Source organism: Pseudorca crassidens, chromosome 12 (genome assembly GCF_039906515.1).
Source record: "Pseudorca crassidens isolate mPseCra1 chromosome 12, mPseCra1.hap1, whole genome shotgun sequence".
Lineage (NCBI taxonomy): Eukaryota > Metazoa > Chordata > Mammalia > Artiodactyla > Delphinidae > Pseudorca > Pseudorca crassidens.
In genome coordinates, this window is record NC_090307.1 from 19,653,983 (window position 1) to 19,674,476 (window position 20,494).

General features: G+C 40.2%; 1 protein-coding gene across 10 annotated transcripts in view; it reads left to right on the forward strand.

The window, feature by feature from the left end:
• The first annotated feature begins 6,621 nt into the window (after nt 1–6,621).
• The window catches only part of CCDC68 (coiled-coil domain containing 68), a 52,497-nt gene continuing 38,624 nt past the window's right edge, over nt 6,622–20,494 (forward strand). For 2 of the 10 annotated variants that reach the window (XM_067699026.1, XM_067699034.1), the window contains exon 1: nt 6,628–6,755. The gene's annotated coding sequence lies outside the window, so the exon portion shown is untranslated. Of the gene's footprint in view, nt 6,806–12,419; nt 12,565–16,247; nt 16,328–20,494 lie in introns of all 10 variants that reach the window. The other 8 variants (XM_067699029.1, XM_067699027.1, XM_067699031.1 and 5 more) reach the window with 8 other exon arrangements.

The window sequence follows — 20,494 nt, forward strand, 5'->3', positions numbered from 1 at the left end:
GGCCAAAAGTAAATAATGTTAGGCCACAGGGTACTGATGTAGGATATGTAGCTCTTTACCAATGCCATGATTTTACTGATCAGGAGCTCGTCCAGAGTGTGTTGTGTGTCGTTGAGGGAGGGTTACCGTTTCCTGCTCTTTTTGTTGCAGAATGAGTTATTCAAACCCCTGATATCACAATGGCTGTGGAGTAGCATTTAGATATCTGGGAAAGATACATCAGCCAACTGCAGCCCCAGTGATTACCAAAAACAAACTGGCCATCTGTTCTTGTACTAGACTCTGAAGCAGGGGCCTAGATTATCATCCCAGCTTATGAAAACATGTCCTGAAGTTCAATTGGTCTCTTCTAGAGACCTGGGTGGTCTTCTTGTCCTTACGATACAGAGGGAAGTGACATTGATTATTTCAGCTACTGCTAAGGCAGAGTGAACCATGTTCATCATGGAAAGAAAGATTATAAAAATCACAGCTTGTTAAGTCCAAAAGAATATACCCAACTGTGTACTTTGAAAGAAAATGAAAGAACACCTAGTCTTGCTAAGCGAGCAGCAGTAGTTTTAAGTAGTGATGTCTAGGGCTGACCTCCAGCTGGTCCACATTGGTTCATCTGTACCAGTTCATCATGGCTGGCAGCTTTTCTGATTGGTTGGTGCCATTGCTCAACCAGTAGGCACATATTTGGAATGTCAAGCTTGGTTATGTCATGGTTTTTGTATCCTTTATATGAAAGGAGTCTTAGAAAAAGATCTACCTGTTTAGACAGACATGTAGCTACAAGTAGCCACTTGTATATTGTTCATAAATATTTGCTAAGTGTTTTACTAATGAACTCAAAGCAACCAGAGTTTCATTTCCTACAGTGACTTTTTCTTTCCTCTCCTAGCAGGGATGAACAAGAAAAATCTATTACCTGGAGCTTTTGTTTGTTACGCACAATGTGTTTCCACCTCTCTGATTTATCTCCCACAGTCTCTCATGGTCCAGCTGGACTGGTCTACTGAGTAGCTCCCAAATCTGCCTGAACATTGACTTGCTTTTGTGCCTCCGCCTTTGTCTGATTTCAAAAGACTCCTCCTCTCTCCAGTATAACAAGGTACTTACACTCAAGACCCAGATCCAATCCTGCCTCCCCTTGAGGGTTTCCCTTGATTGTTCACTAAAGTCAATTTTCTCTCTTAGTCTTCTAGTACTTTTTAGCTCTCTTACTACTCAGTGATGATTTGTTTGGGACACTTTTAATTTATTATGTAATTGTATTTATAGTTATTTTCCATGTGCATGGGTAACTTATCCACCTATAGTACAAACTCATTAAAATTTAAAATTATAAAAATTGACCCCAACACTCAGCACAGCAGCTTGCATGGAGTAGAAGGATTGTTTTCCCAAGCTGGAGAGAGACATGTAAATACTCATTTTCCCAAGCTCAGAGTTCAGTCTGCAAGACTCAGGGGGGACCCACAGAGTTTGATTTTGTCAACATCAAATGCCTTCATTGCCATGTTTGCATTCCTTTCTCCATCCAACAAGTCCCAGAAAGCCCAGGAAGACTGTAGGTATGGGGTAGGAGGAAAACCTTAGAAAATCTGCCAACACCAGGCCCCCCTTAGGGCGGTATGGTGGGAGCGCTGTGCGAAAGGGAGTGGAAAGAAGAGGAGGGTAAGCAGAGGCATCACTAAAAAGGAGATGGGAGCATGCCTCCTTCATAATCTTGCCAAGCCTTCTTGATCTTATGCCTTTAAAAAATGAAATATTTAATAACAAAATCTAATTGATGTTTGAATTATAAAGTGATTTAGGAGCACAGCTGTGGTTAGTAGAATCATGACCTCAAAAAACTGTCCACATCCTAATCTCAGGGACTTGTAAACATGTTATCTTACTTTGTAGGTGTGATTAAGTTAAGGATCTTAAAACGGGGAGATTATCCTAAAATACCCCATTGGGCCGAATGTAGGTGAAAGAGGGAGATTCAGACTGAGAGAAAGAGATGGGGCTGGTTTTGAAGATGGAGAAAGGGGCCACAAGCCAAGAAATGCAGGCAGCCTTTAGAAAAGGATGGAAAAGTCCAAGGAACAGATTGTCCCCAAGAACTTCCGGAAAGGAACACAGCCCTGTTGATACATTGATTTTAGCCCAGTGAGGACCATGTCAGACTTCTAATTTACAGAACTAGAAGATAATAAATTTTCTTTTTTTTTTCTGTACGCGGGCCTCTCACTGCTGTGGCCTCTCCCGCTGCGGAGCACAGGCTCCGGACGCGCAGGCTCAGCGGCCATGGCTCACGGGCCCAGCTGCTCCGCGGCATGTGGGATCCTTCCGGACCGGGGCATGAACCCGTATCCCCTGCATCGGCAGGCCGACTCTCAACCACTGCGCCACCAGGGAACCCCAATATGTATTTTTTAAGCAATCAAGTGTGTGGTAATTTGTTACAGCAGCCAAAGAAACTGATACAATAACAAATGCAGCATATCAAGCATTTTATGGGAAGACCTAAGTGGGATGCCCCATGTAAGCTGGAAAGTTCAGGGAAGGTTTCCCTGTATGCAGCAAATAAATGGAGAAGGAATTTTCAGGGCAAAGAGGAGGGGAAAGGGCATTATAGTGTGTGGGATCAGGATGTGTGTGGAAGAAACATGAGCAAAAAGGAACAAGGTGAGAAATGAGAGTGAGTTTGGATCACTACAAGCCATCCCACCTTGCTAGCAAGCAACATGGCAAGAGATGAAGCAGGAGGGATGGGGTGAGAGTGTGGAGAGGACTTCTCTGCCCTGGGGAGGGGCTTAGGCTTTAAACAGGGGGGCCTAAGGAGGCAATGAAGTCTTTTAATGAATGGTGGTGTGTATGTGTGTATGTATGTGTACTGGGGGGCTGGAATGACATGGTAAAGATTTGCACTAAAAAATATATCTTACATAGAATATATCTTACATATAATGTATATACACATACATATATACATATATATATGTGCACATATATGTGCATATATAATATATAGTATATACATATAATGTATATACTATATACATTATATGTATATAATGCATACAATGTATATATTGTATATACTATATACATTATATATATGTATATATACACATATATATACATATATGTATATATACTATATATACATATATATACATATATATGTATATATAGTATATATACATATATATACTAATATGTATATATAGTATATATGTATATATACTATATACATTGTATATATTGTATATACTATATACAATATATACAATATGTATATATTGTATATACTATATACATTATATTATATACTATATACATATAATGGATATACTATATACATTATATGTATATAATGTATACTATATATATATGTAATTCTTCCTTTTAGCAAATAACTTCCAAACAGAAATAAACAACAGTTATTTCAAATATAAACCCCAGTGGCTGTGTCACAAGGCACAGGCTCTGAATGTGGGCACCTGATTTGCAGTCAGACCCTTCTTCCCACCTGGGCAACAACATGCACTGTGCTCCAGGAGGGGAGACTGCACGAGGCACTTTCTTCTGCCCCTAAATCCCTCCTGTTTAGTGGTCCCCCTTCACAGGGGCATTGTCAGAGGATTTATTCAGAGAGGGTGCTGATGGTGGTTTGGGGATGCTTTAGTCCCTACACAATCTCCATCGGACCAACCCAAGCTATTCCAAAAAAATACATAATACTAATACTTTTGTAAACATATGGATAATCTTATAAAGCAGGTAGGTTTGAAGCTGCTCTGCTTGGAGTGGGTGTGGAGGCCATACTGTCTTCTGCTCAGCTTTCTCCCCCTGTCCACGGCACCCTCATCAAGCCCCAAGGGTTCTTCGATCATCGTCAGTAAAGTACCACTCATTGCCCTCATTCATTCCACAGTTACTGTGCAACTACCATGTGTCTGGAGCAGCTTCAGGCAATGGAGGTACGAAAGTGAAAAAGACAAATTTCTCTCTCTCTCTCTCTCTCTCTCGTTAACTAATGTGCAGATGGTAACTAGTGTGATGGAGAAAAACAAATCTGGAAAGAAACTTAGAATTTTGGAGTTGGAGGAATGAACTCCAAATGGGTTAGAGCAGATAAAGTTTATCTTCAGATTCATTGATCTTAACAGGTACGCAGAGAACAAGGTCATCAGCTGAGCTTGCTGGAGAGGAGTTGTTGCTGGAAATCTGGAAGGAGAGGAGGAAACTTGAAACAGTCATGTAGGGGAATAGGAGAGAAACAGGTCTGGGGCTGTATCATATGATCACTGGGCAGCATTAAGGCCCATTTGAAGTTAATGATAATAAATTTAAAGTGAAGCCAGTTGACACCCCTCCCCCTCTCCCCAAAAAAGAAAAACAAATAATCTCAGGTAAGGTGTGAAGAAAAGAAGCTTCAGAATATTTGGCTATTTAAAATGATTTGTACATATTCTGTCATCAAAATAGCAACCAACTGCTATAGCCATAAAAGAAATCCGTAAACATCTATCCCTTCTTTCCCAATTTCCAACCTCTAAGACACACCACTGGCATTTTATATTTATGGGTGGTTTATAGATCCTCCTGAGCTGCATTATGTAGGTTGCCAATATTTTCTAATTCCACATTCTTGTTAATGAGTGGCTCCCCGTTGCCCTCCACACAAGATTTATTAAAATTACCCAGGGAATAGTACATTTACAGAACTATGAAATAGTCACTGTTTCATACTGATTAGAATTGGTACTTTCAGTTGAAGTCTCCTCCCAGAAAAGTGCACAAAAATCTCACCTTCTCCTCCAATTTTGTCAATTTCTTCTGGGATATAGTGGGCCTTCAATACAAAATATTTTCCCTTAACAATTATTGTTTCTAGTAACTTTGTCAAAAATACATGAAAGACAGAAAATCACTTAGCTCTGTGATGCCAGGCACTGGGCCATCCATCCTGTGTTTAGCAGGCAAAACTTGGACCAATGGAGTAGATTTTGTTCTCCAAGGAGAGTTAAGGACAGGAAGAGAGGTGAGAGGCTCTCCAAAAGCAGGACAGCCTCAAATGCTGAGCCAGACGCAAGCTCAGAAGGAGGAAATGTGATGTTTATGGGACCAACTTGCAAATGCAAACATGAGTCAGCCAAAGCAACATAACAAAGGACCCTCAACAGCTGGATTTCTTTGATGTTTAAAGTAGTAATAAACATCCATGACTATCTTTGGAACATGATTTATCTCTACATACACATATATCTATTTAATAGAACCACAAGGATTAGTTAACCAAAACTTACCTAAGAACTATCAACTTTCACTTCCCTAATTGGGTCCCGATGCACAAGTTTATCTGTTGGGGAAAAAAAAATTTTTTTTTTACTTCCTATTACTGAAGTGGGAATCAGTAATTGTAGGGCTCCCAGGAAGACACTGAAAAACCCTCGGATTGGGGGGGATTTGGGCTGCAGTTCTCCAAATCTGTTACATGGGAGGGGGTAGAGCAAATCATTAGTGAGTTTTCTTGTCTCCTCAGGTCTAAAAGTTTATGAACTTTCAAAGGGATACAGGAGCCAACCTGAAAGAGTTCCAGCCAAAGCTGTAAAAATTTGAGCAACAAAATAAATAATGTAGTATTGAATTATAGCTCAAATTATAAACTAAATACGTATGAGTCCACACTGCTATAAATAAATGATTGAATAGATAAATATTTAAGAGGGAAGGAACACATCTACCTTACAGAATAATTCCAAACAATAAAGTAGATACTCCCTGCTCCAGGAGGTGGAGTTGCATTTCCCCAACCCTCCTCTCTGGAGTGTGGGCTGAATTTGGTGACACTCATCCAAAGAAAAAAGTATGGAAAGAGAAATAGCAACTGCTGGGCAGACACTACTTTAAGCGATTTAGGTCAACATCACCAGTAACAAGTCCTGTTGCTATCGTGTAGCCCCTGAGAGGATGTGATAACGAGAAGGACATTTTACCTGTGTGGTCTTCCTCCCCCAAACCCATAACCACAGCCTAATCATGAGGAAAACATCAGAAAAAACCAAATGATAGATATCCACAAAATAGCTTAGCAGAATTTTTCAAAACACTCAAAGTTAAGAAAAACAAGGGAAGACCAAGAAACTGTCACAGACAAGAGGAGATTAAAGAGACATAACACTAAATGGAGCGTTGGGTCCTGAACGTGATCCTGGAACAGAAAGATCTTAGAGGAAAACTAGTGAAATCTACGCGAAGTCTAGTTTAGGCAATAGTAACGGATCAGTGTTCATTTCTTATTTTTGACAACTGTACCATGGTGATGTAAGATGTGAATATTAGGGGACACCGGCAGAGCGGGTTTAAGCAACTCTGTACTATCTCTGCAAGTTTTTGGAAATCTAAAATTACTCCAAAATAAAAAGGCTTATTATCAACAACAAAAGCAAAAATTTATGAACCTGGAGTGCAAACAGAACCTTTTTGAAAAAGCAGCAGCAACTATTCCCCTTTACATAACTCAGTTACTGAGGGGTGTGCAGTGCTGGGAACTCGGGTGTTGGGATGCAGAGAAGGCAGCCCGGGGCCGGGCGTGCGCGTCCGGGCGCCGCGGGGGCCCAGGCTCCTCCCCGGAGCCGCTGGGGCGCCGGACTCTGCCCTGGGCGCGCCCTGCGGGGCGGAGCCACCAAGCCCGGTCTGGCCGACCCGGCCCGAGGTCCAAGCAGAGCGGAAGAGCAGCGCCTGGACCCTGCGCTCGCTGAGCGCCCTCCAAGGTAGGCGAGCCCCTGCGATCTGCGGGCAGGTCAACCCTCCCGCCCCCCAGGTGAGTGGGTGTCCAGGTGCCCTTGGAGCTGCCCGTCCCCCCCTCGAGCGCCGCCCAGTGTACCAAGGGCATTTTCCTGAAAACGGATCCTTGGTAAGGAGCATATTCTCCCTGTAAACCTCTTTTCTGGGCTCGGATTCCCTGGGCGAGAAGTTTGTGCTCCTCCAGGAACAGAGTTGCCTTCCCCTTGAAAGCTTACCCCCTCCATAGCCCTGTGCACACCTGATTATTTATTTAGATTGGTGTTACGCAGTCCCTTGGTCAGGGGTCCCTGCGATTCACAGGCGGTGGAGAAAGCCCTCTGGAGAACTTGCTGTCACCTGTGAACCCCTGCGTGGCAACTTTGACGGCTTACTGTGCCCGAAATTTTTAAGAGCATAAACAAATGAACGAGTGAAGGTGGTTGTCTTACCCTTCATTCATTCGTGCTGGCTTCTGTAGCTGTAGGTGTAGCGAAAAGAGAACAGCCTATTGGCTGACAGTTTTCTACTGTCATGGGATTTTAGAGCTGAAAGTTACTCAGCCCCAGGCAATTTTGCAAAGGGGCAGTGTCATCTTACGGAAAGAACAGTACAGGACAGTGCAAAACTGGATGATGACATGGCTGTAACTTTTCAACCTTCTTCGAAAGGGAAAATAAATTTATATATACATATATATATACACACATATATATACATATATATGTGTGTGTGTGTGTGTATATATATATATATATGAGCAGAAGAAGCCGTTAGCTCCAAATGTAGCTGAAGCTGTGTCTGTTTACCATTTTCACTATAGTTGTTTGATTTAAGAATCAAAACCTTTTTTACTTCTTGGTATATATAGACTAGATGAAGTGTCCAAAAGGGAATTACTTCTCATTTGCAATTGGGAAAAGATAATGTCTTTTTAACCTAATGCTATTAAATATTCAGTTCTGCAGAAGTCTGGCTTTTCAGAAATATGATCTGAGCTGGAGTTTCAGGTACCCTAGCACACACAATCGGTGCTGTTGTTTCTTCCTGCTGGGCTCTCCCCCCTCGCTCTCGCCCTACACTGATAATTTGAGAGTGAAGGGCCCTGACACAGAGGAATGTGCACCTAAGCAGAGGCTTCTCAACCACTTACAGAAAGAATGAAAATGGCTTACACTTCCTGTGACCTAGGCAAACTTCCCAAGGTTTTTACCTTTGTGATTTGCTAAATAAATGTAGCAACTAAACCTGCACTAACTAAAAAGAGATTTTTGAAATAAAGACAGACACTATTTCAGTTGTATTATTCACCTTTCTGATTCTGAGAATTAATGACAGGCATGTTATTTGTTAGCGTATTGATTTATAATGTGCTGGACAGTGGGCTTGAGTTGTAATCCCCAAATCTGGACAAAGCCGGAAGATCTAAGCTAGATTTGGCCAAAACTGAAAAGTGAGGTGTACATTTATTTGTTTAGAATAATGGCTGTAAAAGGGAACAACGGAAGGTTTCTGAAGCGAATGTCATTTAAAGTAGTGGCTTTGACTCTGCGAGGCATTTACACCAAAATTAAAAGGCCATTTATCGACAGAAAAGCATTTCAAAATGGCAACACGTTGCTATCAATTTAATAGCATGTTTAAGTAAATTTACATTTCACTAAGTGTGAAAACAGCCACCCACTGAATTTGGAAACCAAAAGCACGGTATGTGTGTGTGTGTGTGTGTGTGTGTGTGTAATGTGTGTGTGTATGTGTGTGTATGTGTGTGTGTGTGCGTGCGCGTATGTGTGTATGTGTGTGTATGTGTGTGTGTGTGTGTGCGCACGTATGTGTATGTGTGTGTGTGTACACTCGGTTTTAGAAAATATTTGGTGCGCCTGTGGATTTTCGGGCCTAGTCATATATTCACTGAACGAATATCTATTGTGTAGGGCACTACGTTCTTTCTAGGAGACCCAGGGGGATACAGCTTTGTGTAAATAAGACACATTCCTGTCCTCATGGAATTTACACAACTTTGGACTCCTCCGGGACACCCCGAGGCCATAGATTAGGAATCACAGCAATCACCATCCATCACTTTTTGACAGTGACCGAAACTAGAAACTAGATTAGTTTCAAATCACAGACTCTTTTACACTGATTGAAATAGATTAAAAAATTGTAAAGGAACTTATATGTTATTCAAGTCAGTTTTCTCTTCTGCTTAGGTTGGGAAAGAATTTAGGGATCCTGTGTTCTGGGTTTAATATTATGAAATATTGAGATCTTAAACCTGAAATAGCTAAATATCAATTTCATGCAAATTCAATGAAAACTAAACTTGTAGTAGCAGATGCAATCATTTAGGGGGTGAAAAATTCAAATCGAGAGAATCCTATTCATCAACTTATTTTTTTCCTGTAAATTAGAAAAACATGACTATAATTATTTTTAACCTCAGAGGAAAAGAGTGACTTTATGTAAGGCATTCTTGCTTTTTTTTTTTTTTTTCATTTTGCTATTTTTAAAAACAGCTCTATTGGAGGTATAATTTACATACCATAAAATACATCCAGGTGTCCAATTCAGTGATTTTTAGTAAATTTATGGAATTGTACAACCATTATCACAATCCAATTTTAGAATATTTTCATCATCCCCATCCTTCCCAAATCTCAAGGGCCTGTTTTCAGTCACTCACCATTCTCACCCCCAGCCCCAGGCAAGCACTCATCTACTTTCTGTTTCTTTAGATTTGACTTTTCTGGACACTTCATACAATGAGATCATACAATATACAGTGTTTAACATCTGACTTCTTTCACCTAGAATAATGTTTCCAAGGTGCATTCAGGTTGTGGCATGTGTCACTAGTGGTTCCTTTTTATTGCTAACTAATGTTCATCCCATTGGATGGCTATGCCACATTTTGCTTACCAGGTGATGGGCATTTCTGCAATCACATTGAAGGGGTAAGACAGATATTTTGGTCCAGCTTCCATGGTAGCATAATCTGAAAATAACTGATAGGAGCCAAACTTGTATTTATATTTATGAAAAATATATTCCTGATATGGATTGCTGATATTTACCAAATGTCATAACTGTGATCTTTCTGTGAGACTCCATGAAAGTAGTAAATCGTAAATCCTGTGCCAGTGGCAGGAAGCATCGGTCATTTCATATTCTAGGTTGGACTTAGAAGACGTTTAACTCTTTTTTTTTTTTTTAAATGTGAGAATTTATTTTGCCTTTATTTTATTTTATTTTTTTATTTTTTATTTTTTTTGCGGTACGCGGGCCTTTCACTGGCCTCTCCCATTGCGGAGCACAGGCTCCGGATGCGCAGGCTCAGTGGCCATGGCTCACGGACCCAGCCACTCCGCGGCATGTGGGATCTTCCCAGACCGGGGCACGAGCCCGTGTCCCCTGCATCGGCAGGCGGACTTTCAACCACTGCGCCACCAGGGAAGCCCTTGACTTTATTTTTGATAGATAATTTTGTTGGATATAAAATTCTTAGTTGACATTTTTTTCCCTTCAGCACATGTAATGTCACTATCTCCTGACCTCCATTGTTTCTTTGAGAGGTCTGCCTTCAATTTTATTTTATTTTTTTAATTTTTAATTTTTTTTATTGGAGTATAGTTGCTTTACAATATTGTGTTACTTTCTACTGTACAGCAAAGTGAATCAGCTATACATATACATGTATCCCCTCTTTTTTGGGTTTCATTCTCATTTAGGTCATCACAGAGCATTGAGTAGAGTTCCCTGTGCTATACAGTAGGTTCTCATTAGTTACCTATTTTATACATAGTATCAATAGTGTATATATGTCAATCCCAATCTCCCAGTTCATCCCACCACCCCCCTTCCCCTTGGTATCCATACTGTGTCTCTATTTCTGCTTTGTAAATGAGATCGTCTATACCAATTTTTTCAGATTCCACATCTATGCGTTAATATACAATTTTTGTTTTTCTCTTTCTGACTTACTTCACTTTGTATGACAGTCTCTAAGTCCATCCATGTCTCTACAAATGACCCAATTTCATTCCTTTCTATGGCTGAGTAATATTCCATTGTATATATCTACCACATCTTTATCCATTCCTCTGTTGATGGACATTTAGGTTGCTTCCATGTCCCGGCTATTGTAAATAGTGCTGCAATGAACATTGTGGTACATGACTCTTTTTGAATTATGGTTTTCTCTGGGTATATGCCCAGTAGTGAGGTTGCTGGGTCATATGGTGGTTCTATTTTTAGTTTTTTAAGGGATCTCCATACTGTTCTCCATAGTGGCTGTATCAACTTACATTCCCACCAACAATGCATGAGGGTTCCCTTCTCTCTCCAGCATTTATTGTTTGTAGATTTTTTGATAATGGCCACTCTGACCGGTGTGAGGTGATACCTCATTGTAGTTTTGATTTGCATTTCTCTAATAATTAGTAAAGTTGAGCATCTCTTCATGTGTTTCTTGCCCATCTGTATGGAAAGACGTTTAACTCTTGACGTTAACTTCCGTAGAGAGCCTATGTCTCCTTTGCTACGTTTTCTTCACAAATGATATGCATTTAAATTTGGGGGATTTTGATGAGTGTTTGGTCCAACAGTGACAACTGAACTACTCTTAAAGATATGAGCACTTCTTAATAACATATTTTAGTGGCACACTTAACATAAAGCATGAGTCATCTAGAGCCTTAAGCCAAAAAGTAGAAGGGAGTGCATCTGGATTGACATGCTTTTCGTTTTATTATTCTGTAGTTTCTATGACTGTGCTAAAGGATGAACCTGATACAGCTGTTTGTTGATTTACCAAATCAGGCACTAGTTTGAGCTCTTAAAATCTAAAACAGAAGAAATGCCACTCCTTGTTCCTCCAGGACCTTTAGAGGAGCTAGACCAAAGTAATAAATTATTCCAGGTTCCTATTACGTGGTGGTGTTTCTTCTATGAGTAGTCTACAGAACAAATGAAATAAGAACTCTCTAACACTACAAAAACATTGGCTTTTGGTTATATGTCTCTTAGGAAGCCGGGACCTTGAACAGCAGTTCAGTCAGAGCTGTTTTCTTAATTAGCCCCATTCACCCTGCTTTGTGCTAACTCTTAAGACAAATGCATTTTTAGTGGGTTACGTTTGACAACTTATGCTCTAACATAGATTTCTCCAGTTGAGTGGAAACTTCTGTAAAATGTTGGCAGATTCTGTGAAACTAAAGAGAAGACACTATGTCTCTGAATGCCTGTAAGTTACTGCTAAAATTGCAAGATCCTATGGGGAAAAACAGAGCATTCAGATAACTTGAAGGTCTTTTTTATGGACAACTTGGAATGCAAGGATTTTAATTTTATGCTCCTAAAGTTTGAAAATAAGATAGCCTAGGTTAAATAGTATAGTTTTCTGAAGCTGGATGTGCTCATTTGGAGCTCAGTTTGTCTGCTGGTAATATCAAAACAACTTGCTGAACTCATGGCTCATAACACTAATGTTTTGCTGATCTGTGGTTAGATGAATTAAGTCTCTGTTGGCAACGTCTCTCTCTCTCTCTCTCTCTCTCTCTCTCTCTCTCAACTTGGTAAGAATTTAAAAATTTCTATAACAAATGTATTTTTCTAGTCTTACACTGACAATGTCATTCCAATTGTCTCTTGAGAGTCAAATGTCAATTACAGGAATCCATCTTCATCCTTCTCACCTTTTGGAAATTGGAGTGGACACGCTCCCCCTGTTGTGTCTGTTCACCAACAGCAAGAAGGCTCACTCAAGCATTGAGCTGTAAACTTCTTCTAGTTATTTTGGTGAGTTCACTCACGCATCACTAATGGTCACGTGATCTGGTATAAGGAACTTGGTTTCGCCCAGAGCCAGGAGCTGCTTCTCAGCCTTGTATCTTTCTATTAGCCCCTGGACTTTGGTAGGATGCCGCACTGGGATCAGTCTAACCTCTTCCTGATATAGGAGGATGGGCAGAGGGGGCAGTGAAGCACAGGGTCCGGGCTGCTTCAGGGGGTGGTCAGCCTTAATAGACTTTGTAGTCACTGCCTCAATGGTCTATGTGTTTATGCTCTACTGTGAAGAATGAAAACATGCATCTAGACGATGATCAGAAAAGGAATGGGTAGATGAAATAAGGAGTTCTAGGTTCATGAATTAGATTTAAATCTTCTTGTTGCAAATATCCTTGAATACGTCTTATATATTTTTATATATTTCCTCCTACTTTTCCACATTAGTAAATAATAATCATGATTAACTTTCTTAAGATGTTTAAGATTTCCCTTGTTTTTGTCACAATATTGAATGTCATACTTCATGGACTATTCTTCTAGGGGCAACGGCACTAACTACCTGTCAGCAAATCAGTTCCTTGCTTTTTAACAATTCCGATTCTGTCACTATTTTTTTTTTTTTTTTGTCATTTACACTTCTGGAGGGGTTAACAATTTGAATTAAGGAAAACAAATTCAGCTAATTGTGCCTTCCAGTTAGTTCTGGTATAATCAGTGAAGTTCCTTGGATTTTGAAATCACCATTGCACTTTGCATTTTCTAGGGTACTGTTGAATTACGGTTTAAAAAATAAAAGCGTATAAATCCATCTTTTTTAGTGTAGAGTTCTGTAAGTTTTGACGAATGGTTACAATCATGGAACCTACATCACCATCAAGATTGAGAACAGTTCCATCACCACTCTCCAACCCCCCAAAATATTCCCCAGTGTCTCCTTTGTAGTCAATCCCTCCCCCACTCTTAATCCCCAGTTCAGTTTTCTGGCCCTATAGTTTCAGATTTTCTAGAATGTCATATAAATGGGAGTATGGAATATGCATCCTTTTGGATTTGGCTGTTTTCAGTCAGCATAAGGCATTTGAGATTCATCTATATCGCTGTGGGTATCAGTAGGTCATTCTTTTGTGTTGATGAGTAGGATTCACCTGTTGATGAATATTTGAATTTTTTCCAGTGTTTGGCAATTATAAACATTTGTGTTTTATGGAACATAAAAATCCCCTAGGAGAGAGGTCGCTGGGTTGTACCGTCTGTGCTTAATTTTATAGGAAACTGCTTACGTGCTGCCGTCCTGCGTGGCTGCACATTTGCTTTCCCACCAGCAACATACAGGAGTTTCGGCTACTCTCCATCCTCACCCACACGTTGTATCATCTGTTTTTCCCTCCTTCGCTGGATGATTTTTAAAGTGACGTAGATGATGTTGAAGCTCAGCTATCCCAAGACCAGCTTAGGAAGCTACAGATATTTTGTAAATGCCTGAGCCTTTTGCTCTTAAAATATTTAATAAAGCCACAAAAATTTTCCAAAAGGGCACCTTCCTTATAAATGTTACAAATGACTGAGATATATGTCAGTGACAACTGCTTCTCATGTTTTTTTCACTGACGAGTCATAAGTGGCTTTTAAGTTGATTGTTAACTGAGAAGGTCAAAGCAAGAGGAGTAATTGACTGATGGGGATGGGGGGATGAGAAGAGGGGGGACAACTGGGCTTAGGTGTTGACACTTTCAAATGATGCCCTGTAAGTAAATGTCTACAATAAGTTGTGAACATAAAGATAATTACTTAATATTCTCTGAATTTGTATTATGGTCAGATACGCCATAAGCACTTTTGATGCTGTATCCCATTTAGTTGTCATATAACTCTATAAGGAAGTTAACATTTTCATCTGGATTTTTCAGTTGAGAAAACTAAAGCCTAAGGGAGTTTAAAAACTTTTCCAAGGGGCTTCCCTGGTGGCGCAGTGGTTGAGAGTCCGCCTGCCGATGCAGGGGACACGGGTTCGTGCCCCAGTCCGGGAAGATCCCACATGCCGCGGAGCGGCTGGGCCCGTGAGCCATGGCCGCTGAGCCTGCGCGTCCGGAGCCTGTGCTCCGCAACGGGAGTGGCCACAACAGTGAGAGGCCCGCGTACCGCAAAAAAAAAAAAAAAAAAAAAAAACTTTTCCAAGGAGAAGTTTGGGATTAACAGATACACACTACTATATATAAAATAGATAATCAACAAGGACCTACTGTACAGCACAAGGAATGCTACTCAATACTCTGTCAGAACCTGTATGGGAAAAGAATCTGAAAAAGGATAGATCTATATGCATAACTGAATCACTTTGCTGTACATCTGAAACTAACACAACATTGGAAATCAACTATACTCCAATATAAAATAAACATTAAATATAAAAAAAGATGGAAAAAAAGAACAGACATATACCAAAATAGATTAGAAGAGAATCCAGAAATTTACCCAAAAAAACAGTTGATTTTTGATAAAGAAAAAATTTAATTCAATATGTAAAAATTAATAATTTCAATAAATGGTGATAAAGGAATTGAAAAAAAAAACTTTTCCAAGGCTGCTCAGCTAGTGGGGAAGTAAAATAGTCTTGTGGGCAGTACCGAGTCCGAAGCCCTCATCTTTAAGCCATGGAGTCACACTGCCTCTGTTTGTGGAATAAATCTATTGCGACAACATCTGCTTAGGCTCCTGAAGGACGCACCTGGGGGCTCATGGCAGGAGTCACTTGACTGTTACTTAGTCACTTACTTTGGAAAACCCCCGTTACTAAATGAGCTTGGACCCAAGAAACTAGGCTTGGAAGTCCATGCAGAATGCAGCAGGAGACAAAGTGGAAATTTGGAAAGATCCCAAGCCCTGTGGGTTGGGGTCCATGACCATCATTAACGAGCTGTCTTTGCTTGACCTTGGGGAGCTCATTCTCTCATCTGTAAAATGGGGACAATAACACTTAACCGCCTCAGGTGTTCATGAGGATTATTAAAGGCAGCATACCCCAGCCTGCATGAGGTGGGCTGTCATCGGATCCCGGTCCCCTCACTCTTCCCCAGATGGGAAGGGATTCATGTGATTTGCACCACTCTGCAGTTGAGCTGCTATACTGGTCATTGGGCGAAACCTTCAGCTGTTTTTCAAAGTTTCAAATTATACCAGTGAACTATGAAGATAGATTTTCTCATTACAAAGACACTTGGATTTGGGGGTCAGTCTATCTGGGTTCAGGTGATAAGATTAACTTATGATCTTGAAAAACATGTCCCTTTTCTGTGACTTGGTTGCCTTATACCTACATATAGACAGATATAGATATATAGGTAATAATTATAGCACAGTGTGTTGGGATGATTAATTCTGACAATATATGGAAAATAATTTTTGGTAAATGGCACAGTGCTTTGTCAATAGTATATATTTTACATTGTGTTTGTACTAGGATTTCAATCGTTTTTTCCCCCCAAACTAAACAGCTTTCATTTCATATCTAAGAGCTTGCTATAGCACTGGCTATGATATAAATATATTTGTATATATAAATGAGTAGCATTTAGAAATGAATAAAAATTAATTCTACTTTAAAAATCTTAGATTATTTCTTGCAAACAGCATTGCAGTTACTTGGGCTCCGTGTTAACATGCATGTCTTTTGATATACTGTACATCATTTTCAGGTAAACTGCACAGTCACCTGAGATTTAGCCAGCTGACACTGGATGTCACCATTGTGCCGTGTAATGTCGCTGCAGAACAGGTGTGCTATTCAGCATTCAGTACATGACCAGTCTCTTCAAGTGTCTGGAGATATATTAGCTTTTCTCCCCCATCACATAACCTAATTACCCTTGTAGCACTTTCATTGTAAATTACTCTTTCAGTTTCTAATATCAAAGCTCTCTATCATAGTGACCAAGAATGATGAGACAATTGTCAATATTGTTAGCTCAGAACTGAGGAGGTGAAAACTCAGAAACTGTGCGAAAACAGGGCTCTTGGTCACTAAGCAGAGTCACTGACTCTGGCTAACCTAAGTAGGAAAGGAATTTACTGGAAGTAAATTCATCTTCCAGAGTCGATGGGAAAACTAGGTATGGAAATGGGAGAATCCAGTCCCGGTATCTCAGCAAAGATCAACCTGTAACAAGAGGGGGATAGACTTCTTCTGGCATTGCCACTGGTCACTAGATACCACACTGGTGTCCCTGCTGCTGGACACAACGCACTCTCTGTGCCAGACTCCTTCCTGCCCAGAATAATGACGGGATTTTCACTGCCTCCAGCTTATCAAGCCTGAGGGACAATCCTTTGCTGGCCTTTCCGGGAGGGAGCGCTCAATTGGCTGAGTCTAGGAGTTGTTCCTGTGCTCCAGCCCCAGGGAGTGAAGGAGAAGTAAGGGATCTTTCCTGAAAAGACTCCTGCAGATGGTGACCCTACATACCTGGGAGGGAGATTCAAGCCAGGCGTCCACCACGGTGCTTTTCAATCAGTACCCACAGAAGTGAGTTGAGAATGCTGCCGTGCGGTCAGCTGCCCTGTGGTCAGCTGCCCTTTGCTACTCCTTCCATGGACCTGGACTCAGTTGCATGTGCCCTGTGGCACCTGACAGCATCCCAGACTTTGCTGTCCCTGTCTTTCCTTCAACCCTGAGGGAGCCTTACCAGCCAGGGCTAGACCTGTTTTAAGTGGCCAAGGAGAAATCTCCTTAGGTAAATTGAAAGTCTTAACAAGTTCGGTTTATTAAAAGAAAAATTCCTGCCCATTAAAAGAAAAAAAAAAAAAAGGTAGACCACACTGCATACCTTGTTCTTAGAACATGACTTCAAGCAAGTTCCAGCCTCAGCTCTTGCTCTGCCCTTTGCCTGGAATCCTCTTCTCCCAGATGGCCACACGGCTTCACCTCCTTCATTCACGTCTTTTGCTTAAATGCCACCTCTTCAGATCGGCCTTCTCTCAGCACCCATCCAAAACAGCGCCGCTTTTCATTCTGTTACCCTGCCTCCGCTTTTCTTCATGACACCACCTCTGATTATGTTCCCTATATATTTATTGTTTTGTTTCATGTCTGTTTCCCCCCTGTACTGAAAGTCCCGTGAAAGCGGGGTCTCTGACTCATTTCTGTAGCCACAGCTCCTAACACAGCTGTATTCAATAAATGTTTAATACATGAATGAATGAATCAAGGGTTAAATAAAGGAAGGGAACTCCTTTGTTAAAATCTCTAGACTATAAGTACCACAAACTGAATGGCTTAAACGTAGTACTTTCTTGTCTCACAGTTCAGGAGGCTGAAAGTTCAAGATCAAGGTGTCGGCAGGGTTGGTTCCTTCTGAAAACTATAAGGAAGAATTTGTTCCAGGCTCTCCTTCACCTTCTGGTGGTTTCCTGGAAATATCTGGCATTCCTTGGTGTGTAGAATCATCACCTTGATCTCTGCCTTCAACTTTACATGGAGTTTTCCTTGTGTGCAAATTTTCCCTATTTATGAAGACATCAGTCATATTGGATTAGGGTCCACCATACTCCAGTGTAACCTCATCTTAACTAATTACGTCTGCAACAACCCTGTTTCTATATAAGGTCACATTCTGAGGTACTGGGGGTTAGGGCTTCAACATATGAATGGAAGGGGGGACAAAATTCAACCCACAACAGGCGCCTTCTTTGTGTTTATTGTATAATGGTTGAGCCATGCTTAGGTCATTAATCAGAAAAGCAGGTTTGGTTACATAATCCTGGGTGCCCAGTGCTGTGCTGGTTTACCACATGGATAATAATTCACAATAATGTGTATGAATTGCTTTGTAAATGGTGAACTATTCGTTGGATGTTAGTATAATCAGCTGGGGATGTTGACAAATTATTGACGCATTATCAAGAAAGAATCAATACTATGGATTTGCTAGTCTTAAAATACCCCCAAATGGATTTTCCTTTACAGCCCAGCTCGATCTGCAGACTGTTTAAAGTATTACCGGACTTTTTTATACCAGTCAGACTGCTTGTCAGCAGTAATTGTGGATAATGGCTTTATGTTTTATTTACTTATTTGACAAACATGTACTAATCATTTATTATGTGCTAAGCACTATTATAAGTGCTTGACAAATGTTAACTCACAACCACATGTTTATTATTTATATTATTATTATTAATAATAATATTATCTGAATTTTACCGATAAAGAAACTGAGGCACAGAGAAGTTAAGGAATTGCTTAAGGTCACACAGCTACTGAGTGGCAGAGTCAGGCCATGAAACTAGGCAGTCTGCCTCCAGACCTTTTAGCTGTAGAACATTCTTTGTTCACAGAAAGTCTCATGGAAAAATTCAGTGTGTGACAGAACAAAGCAGAGCTGCTTTGGTTCAAGTCCAGACGGCAAAGCCCTGTCTGGGCAGTGCCTCCCCTTCCCTGGGGAGCCCTGTTTGAAAAGGCCTGATCTAGGAAATAAAACCTCTTGGCTTGATGCCACTTGTAAGCTGTCTTCAATCCACTCTAGCATAAAACAAATAAAATTCTTTTCTCACTTTAATTAACTGATTGTGTTTTATTTTGAAAATTTTATCTGCTTAAACTACTTCTGGCAGAAATAAACGTTAAGATAGATTTTCCCCCGGACGGTAACGCCATATGGCAATTTGGACTTTCCTGGCTTAAGTTCCCCTTTGGTTTCTTTATACAAATGAAGGACTGTGATCGTGAAAGTTTCCTGAACCAAAAGAGAAATGGGATTTGATTTCCTATAAATAGAGTTGCATATAAACTTTGCAACCAGATAGGCATGATCTACCCTCTCTGTTACGGACTGCTTATTTTCTGTGGTTATTCATAATATAAAATAATCGGAGCAAGAATTTTAAGAATTACTGTCCATTGAGTGCCTTCTGCAACCAGGGATTTAAAAAACTCTTCATTTTTTACAACCCTAGGTGTTATCACCCCTATTTTACAGATATGTAAGTCGGGGCTCAGGTTTTATGTAACTTGTTTAAGTTGGCCCAACCAGTGAGGGGAGGAGGGAGGATGTTTTGAGAAATAACATTGGTTAAGGAGCAGAATTTTTTTTTTAATTGAAGTATAGTTAATTTACAATGTTGTGTTAGTTTCAAGTGTACAGAAAAGTGATTCAGTTATACATATAGATATTCTTTTTCAGATTCTTTTCTGAAAAGAAAAGGTTATTGCAAGATATTGAGTGTAGTTCCTTGCAAGATATAGGTTATTGCAAGATGTTGAGTGTAGTTCCCCCCTGGGCTATACAGTAGGTCCTTGTTGTTTATCTATTTTATATACAGTAGTGTGTATATGTTAATCCCAAACTCCTAATTTAGCCCCCCCTACTCTTACCACTATCCCCTAACCATAAGTTTGTTTTCTATGTCTGTGAGTCTATTTCTGTTCCATAAATAGGTTCATTTGTGGAGCAGAATTTTTTGATATTAAGAATAAAAGTCACATAAGAGAATATATTTTAGGATGTATAATGTGAGGCCTGATGCAATTTTCAAATTATGAAAGACTGAGAATGCAGTGGGATCCATTCTAAAGAGTGATTAATTCCTGTGATGAAATGCCCCTTATCATTCGGTAATGTACACAATTATATAACACACTAAAAAGAAAAGAGACGGTGAGTCAAACAAATGCGACTATAGATCAAGGGCGATTGAATTGAAGAACAAGAAAACAACTCAGACCAAGTCAATTGCTTTGCTTGCCTCTATTTTCCCCCTGCTTTTGCTCCCACCTGCTGCCATACTCTACCCCAGGGGAGGGCAAACTTTTTCTGTAAAGGACCTGTTAGATAGAAAATATTTTAGACATTGTTTGCCATGTATTTTCTGTGTTGAATCTACTCAACTGAGCTGTTACAGTGCAAAAGCAGCATAAACAATATGTAAGTGCACGGCCATGGTTATTTTA